We start from the raw sequence: 8449 nt of genomic DNA on the forward strand, positions 1-8449 counted from the left end.
CGTTCCAAATTTAACATTCCAGCTACAAATTTCTTTCACTATCTTCAAATCAGGAACTTTGTTAAACAGAACCTTCCAGATTTTCCTCATCTTGCACCCTCATCCACGCTGGAAAAATTATTGCTCAATTTCAAGGAGTTAGACTCCATCTCTACAATATATAAAATCCTTTTACAATCCCTTCCTTTCAAAGATCCAAGAGGACACTGGGAAAATGACCTCTCAATTAATATATCAGAAAAGGAGTGGAAAGTAGCAATGCAGAGAATTCACTCAAGCTCCATATGCAAAGCATACAATTATACAACTCAAAATTATATATCGAGCACATCTGTCTCGACTAAAACTCTCCAAAATGTTTCCAGGGCATGATCCAACCTGTGAACGTTGCAACCAAGCCCCAGCCTCACTAGGTCACATGTTCTGGGCCTGCTCCAAATTAACATTATTCTGGACAAAAATTTTTAATTACCTCTCAGACAGTCTTGGACTCACAATCCCTCCTAACCCATTAACAGCTGTGTTTGGGGTTCTTCCAGAGGGTCTTAAAGTGGAGAAAGACAAACAAACTGTGATTGCATTCACTACACTGTTGGCACGCAGACTTATTCTGATAAACTGGAAGAACCCAAACTCTCCTCTTTAAGTCAGTGGGAAACTGATGTGTTATATTATTTAAAATTGGAAAAATCAAATACTCAGTTAGAGGATCTGTGCAGACTTTTTCAAAACATGGCAGGATCTAATCAGTAATATTTTGAAATGATTTTATAAAGCACAGAGAATTTGTTGATTTAGGTATTTTTAAAAGCCTTAAATTTTACACCGTTTGGCTTGCTCTCTCTCTCAAGGGTGGGGATCGACCTGTTCTTAGCATAATTTTTTTTTTTGTAAAACTTGATTGCTATGTATTGATTGTAATAAAATTAATAAATAAATAAAAAAAAAAAATTATTATAAAACAGGTACTGTTGGTTTGGCTTTGTGTGGAATGAGCAGTTGCTCATGGAGTCCCAAATGAGGCACATTACCTGTACTGTGAGGGAGCATCAGTCACGGCACTACGGCCATGTGGCTGGACCAGGCTGCGGTAAATTGATGGTCATTTCCAGAGGGCGGGACTGGACTGCATGCCTTCCTTGGGGGTTGCCAACTAGGATCCCAATCTGTTTCGTCGTGTGGTGGGTGTAGCAACACGCTGTACCAGTGCATGCTCCCCTGCCTAACCTGATTATAAAATTGACATTTATTTATGTGGGGTTGCAGATTAACTTAACGCTCCTTTTTTGGAGCACCTAACGAAGAGCCACAAAGGCAGTGATCAGGCAGGGATTCAAAGTCAGGTATCTAAAGCTCTGAAACAACATTGTCAATCATTGTACTACACTACACCACTTACCAGAACAACTTGCTATAGTGAATCCAAAGGTGTTTTATACAATGAGAACAACAGTACACTCAGTAAGGTTATTCAGAGGCAGTAATATGGGTTGTGTCAATCTTTCCAGCTTGGTGATGGCCAGTGTGATTTTCTATGGTGTGCTGGGTCAGTATCATCACTTCAAGAAAGGCCCACCAAAACAACAAAGGCAGGCTCAGTTATAGGAGGTGGCGGAAAAGAGAATGATGAGAAAACTGATAGCCATTATGAACAATGCTGCACACCATTTCTGTGACACACTAGAATGGTGTAATTTCAGCCAGCAAAAGTCTATCAAGAAACACTACTGGTACTCATGTTAATCAGTGGCAATTTTTACATACAAAAAAAACTACACTATGATCTCAAAATGCTCATCTTCTAAAGCTTCCAAGGGTAAACAAATCTACTGTGGTAAGACAAGGCTTTATTGGGCCCCAGACGTTTGCACTGATCTTCCTGCTTGTGTAAAACATGCTCCTTTACTTATAGCATGCAAGACTCACTATTTAGTACAGCATTCCCTGATTATAGGCTATTGTTGGTCATTCATGCTGAAGTTCTGTTTGTCAGTGATTTACTAAAATTACAGCTTTATTAATATTCACTGACATCCTGTATTCTGTGTCTCTTCTGAGTGATATTTAATGATTATGTACTATGCCTAGGACAAGGAGGGTGGTCATCATAACTACGACTATGTCTTTCTTTGATGTGTGACCTTGTCTTTAATATCCAATGATGGACCTCCTTGTTTTCTGTAGTAATACTATTGACTGAAGTTATCTTTTGTTTTCTGCTCCCTGGTTGTAAGCTGGTTATTTCAATTATAATGTTAATGGTCTTTATATTTTCTTTGATTTTTTATGTCACAAGGTTTTGTTTTTTTTAGTAATCCTGGTATGTATATAATTCACTAAGGCAAGACACCCATGGAAAGCACGCCGGAAGGGGCGTGGATTCACTAAGCCGCCAACAAGTAAGACACCTATGACACACGCAGGGAGGAGCCATGCCCACCAACTCCAAGACTATTGGATAGTCTATCGGACGCGATGACACAGAAGGAATGGTGTCATTTATATTCGTCTGTCATGGAGGCCTCATGTACCTCCGAGCCACTTTGACTGTTCATAGAGGCATGTTTCTCGCATAGGCGATTCGCCATATGCAGCGTGTAAAACGGTTTGCGATGGGTATCCCATGGGATCCTTAAAACAATCCTTTACAACTGAGGTTAAAACACAATTAAGTAAGCAGTCTTTAAAAATCGAGTTTTCGGTTGCTACGCACGACCGCGTGCACCATAGCAAACTGTTTTACACACTACATACAGCAATTCGCATCCGCAACAAACATGCGTCTTCTTCACTCATGGACAATTATATGTTGCTCTCTCCAGAGTTCCATCTTTTCATTCACTTTCTGTTGTATCCTCAAACTCTCCCTTTTGAGACAACTGTGTCTTTCCAGAAGTGTTCAATCATCCATAAATAATTTTGCAGCGTTTGTTATGCCGCGGGTTTACTATTGTGTTGTATTTTGCTCTCTCCAGATATCCATCTTTTCATTCACTTACTGTTGTATTCTCACACCAACCTGTTTTAGACAACCGTGTCTTTCCAGAAGTGTTTAGCATTCAATAAATAATTATGCATGAGATTGAGCGTGTGTCTACCCAGCACAGAGAGGCGTGGATTAGCTGTTGAACCCCATTCGGGCCGCAAACCGTGGAATTCCCACTAAGTGTGACTCATATGCTCCTACTGTTTTCGTCCCTACCCTTTTCGCTACTACCGTGGTCGGATGTCTTGGTGGATTATATATTGAAAAGCAGCCAAAACCGCAGAGAGCAATGAAACGTCTACATGAGCCACAGGTGCATCTGGACTGTGTAAAGATGACAACGACTCCAGTGACGAGTTGGAGGTGGGTACATGAGCAGGCAGTGCATACTGAACGAGAAATCAGCAGACAGGCATGACGGAGGGAGCTGAATGGACGTCCTTCTCCTCTCCTGCCGTTCCACACTCCGCACCGTGCACCCACATCCCTCCGTCTGGCAGGAGAAGGCGCAAGGGTGGTCCGCCAGTTTTCAGTCACGGACGATTGTGTGTTGGTTCGTTCTGTGCATTGTTACAATGTTGCTTTTCTTGCTGCTTTATTACATTACCGGTTTTTCAAATGTTAATTTTCTCCCTGTGCTTAAAAATCATTAAAATGATTACGCCACGGGTTGGCTAGTATTACATATTGATTGATGGAGCTTCTGTTAAAAAGCTAAATTTCCCCCTTTGAACAAATAAAGTTCTATCTATCTATCGTGGACCACCAGGGTGCATAGAGGCACCCTAACCTGACACAGACAGGCAGAGACACGAGTTCCAACATCAACAAACTATTCCTTTCTTTTATGGGAAACGCCTTTGCCTGTTTCCCACAAGTACACAACAGTTCCAAAAGCACAGTCACAGTCCTTGTTTCCTTCTTTTTGCAAAGACCTTCCACCTCCACTCCTCCCTTGCAAGCTTTGTCCTTCTCCCTTCTGTCTCTGGCTGCCGGAGTAGTGTTTGCTGGCCTCTTTTATCAGGCACCTGGAAGTGCTCCAGGTGCTTGTTGAGAATTTATGGCAGCTCCTCCGCCACACCTGGAAGTGCTCAGCAGCAGCTGCAGCACCACTTGGCAGCGTCCACGGTCCTAACAGGGCTGTATCAAACTCCAACTCCCATGGAGCCTTGCGGGAGTCCAAGGCACCGCTGCAACCTAGGGGGGCTGCCACCTAGTGCTCTGGGGGAGGTAATGCTCTGGCCATGCTTCCTCCCCTGGTCATTTCAGCGTGGGCTGCACTCCACTCTATCTATCTATCTATCTATCTATCTATCTATCTATCTATCTATCTATCTATCTATCTATCTATCTATCTATCTATCTGTCCACCATCAAATCGAATGCTTTTGCCACTAAGCTAAAAGATCTTCCAGCACTCTTGCTTCTTGGTTATCCATGCAAACGGCCTCTGCTCAGACACGTCAGGATCTTCAAAAGCACTTTGTGTCGTGTCCTTCAGATGCTAAGGACAAATGCATATGCTTGATTTCACAGAGACTCCAAAAAGTATTTTCATCAGAATTTAACATTTGACTGAAATCAGAAGAAAAAAAAATTGTGTGTGTGTTTTTTTTTTCTTTTTTCATTACAATGGTAGGATGAACAGAATCAAAAATAGTAACAGCTGTCTACTGTGCTTTTAGTCAGCTCAGGGCATCCAGCAGTCAGACTCTATAGGTCTGTCAGTCAGTCACTGCATTCTTCACTAAAGGGAGTATTTAATCAAGGTCAAAGAAAAGCCAAGGGTACAGAAAATCTTTGTTTTCACGTCCAAAAGCTGCAAATGCACATGCCACTGTCTTCCATGGCAAAAAGATAAAGGACAGTCTGCTCATACTGTGCACTACAAAAGAACTCGTTGGGTGCCTCTTGAGTAGTGAGTGCCCCACTGCTAAGGCCACTGTTGCCCTGTTCACAAGAAACAGACTTGCAAACAAATAACTAGCTTTTATACCTCTTGCTCTGGAGGCACCAGCAATTTCTCTGGTTTGTAGAGAGGCAATTCACAGGCTGGTGAGCAAATCAGTGTACAAGTAGGTCATTTCTGTGGGGTACCAAGAGTCTGCATTCATCAATAACAAACTTGCAATTTGAGCAGAGGGCTTCCAGCGAGTGCCTACTAGAACCATGCTAGTCAACTGCTGGGCTGAGGTCTAAGCGGCAAAAACAAAGACTACAACAATTCAGAAGCACAGCTGGCTTCCCAAGTACACTTCAATATCCTGACAGCAGCGGTGCTTTGGTTTCGTATAAAATAAGCAAATCCTTATTTTTGACATTATCAAGTTGTAGAAAAAAAATACATTGGGTTCCAGCATAGTTTTTATCAATGAAGCTCTGTTGAAAGCACATTGTATTCTAGTTGAACTGTATATACTGATGGAAAGATCTACTCTTATTTGCACAATGCTGTATACTCACACTCGCTGCATGAAGAGCACAGCTTTGGTGCCACCTTCTTAAGGTGTCGGCTCTCTGCCAAGGAGCGGACAAGGGCAAAAGAGTACCTTCTAGAATGAGATTATTTTATTCTTTTAGTTTAGTATATGTTGTTTTTGTTTTAGCATGTCTTCTCTTCACTTGGGTGATGCGCTGCTGCTCAGTCTCACCAGTGTGTATAAATGCATTATTCCTGAACAGGAAGAGGCAGAATTTGTCAGAAGAAAAGATGTACAGAAATCAACAAATCTGATGGCAAAAATATCTTAGAAGAAATTGATATGATGTGTTGTAGCCTATATAAGAATATTGTGACTGGATGAATAGAGGTTGCCAGATGAATGGTTAAGATGCCAATCGAGCAACCCCATTTTAATTGTTTTGAGAGAAAATAAAGAAAACTAGTGCCCTGATTACAAAAGAAAACTAGTGGCCATTGCACTCAAAGTACAGAGACTTGCACTATAAGGTATAGCCCTTTAGTTGGAGCTTGGTCACTGTTAAGTCCAGGTCCAAAATTAACACCTCCTTCTGCACTGCAAAAAATGTATATACAAAACCTAGACATAAAAACCTGAAGTGGGAGTTGTTTTGCTTTTATTTAGCAAAAATAAATGCTAATGGGGTAAGCAAAATTTACTTGACAAGACTTCTTAAAGTAAGCTAAAAAGTCGTAAATACAGTCAATAATTCTTACAATAAGGGAAACAAGATTTAATGTCATGATATAAATACTTTTAAATGCTTAGATTTCATTTTTTGTAGTATGAGGATTTACTACAGTAATCCCTTCTCGATCGCGGGGGTTGCGTTCCAGAACCCCCCGCGATAGATGAAAATCCGCGAAGTAGAAACCATATGTTTGTATGGTTATTTTTATATATTTTAAGCCCTTATAAACTCTCCCACACTGTTAACATTATTAGAGCCCTCTAGACATGAAATAACACCCTTTGGTCAAAAGTTTAAACTGTGCTCCATGACAAGACAGAGATGACAGTTCTTTCTCACAATTAAAAAAACGCAAACATATCTTCTCTTCAAAGAATGCATGTCAGGAGCAGAGAATGTCAGAGAGAGAGAGTGAGAGAAAAGCAAACAATCAAAAAATCAATACGTGCTTTTGGGCTTTTAAGTATGCCGAAGCACCACGACAAAGCAGCATTTTTTAGAGGAGCATCTGTATCCTCTAGGCCAGGGGTCCTCAATCACAGTCCTGGAGAGCCACAGTGGCTGCAGGTTTTTGCTCCAACCCAGTTGCTTAATAAAAAACACTTATTGCTAAAGTAACACTTCTGCTTCACTTTAGTGATTTTGAGCCCTTATTGCTTAATTTTGTCTTAAACAGCTATTTTAATTGCTGCTTATTATCAATAACATGCAAATGACAAGAGAGAGCAGCATTTTTCCATTTAGCTTATTTACATTTACACCTGTGTGTATTTATCTGCACTATTGGGTTTAATTAAATACTTGGAAGAAAAATGAAGAGAAAAAAGTGAAGGACTGAGAATTACTCGTCCATTTTAGCCTTCAAATCATTTGCATGATAGAGAGGGAAAGAAAATCTAGGATATGAGAATGACCTGACATAGCAGAGTTAATTTAATTTCATAGCTTGTTAGTGCTTTATTGGCAAGAATTGCTTTCTAATTAAGCAACCAGGTCAGAACAAAAACCTGCAGCCGCTGCGGCTCTCCAGGACTGGGATTGAGGACTCCTGCTCTAGGCAAACGGCCTCTGTGCAAACAGCCCCTCTGCTCACACCCCCTCCGTCAGGCAGAGAGAGTGAGAGAGACAGAGAAAAGCAAACAATTAAGCACCGCGGGAGAAGCATATCGTATATCATTGAGGAGTTTTATTTAATATGTAATACATGCTCTGATTGGGTAGCTTCTAAGCCATCCGCCAATAGCGTCCCTTGTATGAAATCAACTGGGCAAACAAACTGAGGAAGCATGTACCATAAATTAAAAGACACATTGTCCGCAGAAATCCGCGAACCAGCGAAAAATATGTGATATATATTTAGATATGCTTACATTTAAAATCTGCGATGGAGTGAAGCCGCGAAAGTCGAAGCGCGATATAGCTAAATTGTTTGGTTATGTTTGGGAGTAGATTTTTCTGGTTCCCTTGCTTGTTTAGGCAAATGTGTTTTTTTTTTTTTTTGTTAAATAAATATTTCTTGGTTTTGGTTTTCAGACTTGTCTCTAAAGTCAGTTTATGATTCTTCTGCCTTGTGTATTTTTGACATATTTGGGCCATTTAAAGAAGAATTTAGAATTTATAACACCAAATCCATTTTTTTACCCCTGTGACACAAAGCCTGCCTGGGGAGTTTGTGTTCAGGTCAGGCTGGAATGAGGCCTGTTCTACACTGGCCCTGTTTAGCTGGCACCCTACCCGGGGTTTGTTTAATGCCTTGCGCCCTGTGTTGGCTGGGATTGGCTCCAGCAGACCCCTGTGATCCTGTAGTTAGGATATAACGGGTTGGATAATGGATGGATGGATGAATGAGGGCACTGAATCATAACAGTAGAAAATTAAGAAAAAGAAAAACAAAATGTAAACAGTAAAATCTATGCAAAGACTAAACAGAAGTTACAGTATTTCAACCAATTGTTGATCATCTCATCTCTGGAAGACCGTTGAATCTTTTGTTGAGAACACAGAATTTAACACAATAGCACACACATACTCTTCACCTCGTATTCACAGTAAGTATACCATATCTACTCATGTATAAGTCGGGTCTTGAAACCCGAAAAATCGATCATGAAATCAGACTCTGACTTATACACCCGTTCAAAAATGCAACACATTTTTATTTTCTTCTTGCCTCCTCCAATCTTGCATCAGTTTCTCAGACGCATCAAATTTTGTTGCAGCATCACAGTTACCAATTTCTTTCAATACTTCAGCAATGTTTAATTTAAAAGCAGCTTCATATTTTCTTCTGATCATAGGTAAGGGATGCTC

The sequence above is a fragment of the Polypterus senegalus genome, chromosome 17, assembly GCF_016835505.1.
Source record: "Polypterus senegalus isolate Bchr_013 chromosome 17, ASM1683550v1, whole genome shotgun sequence".
Classification (NCBI taxonomy): Eukaryota; Metazoa; Chordata; class Cladistia; order Polypteriformes; family Polypteridae; genus Polypterus; species Polypterus senegalus.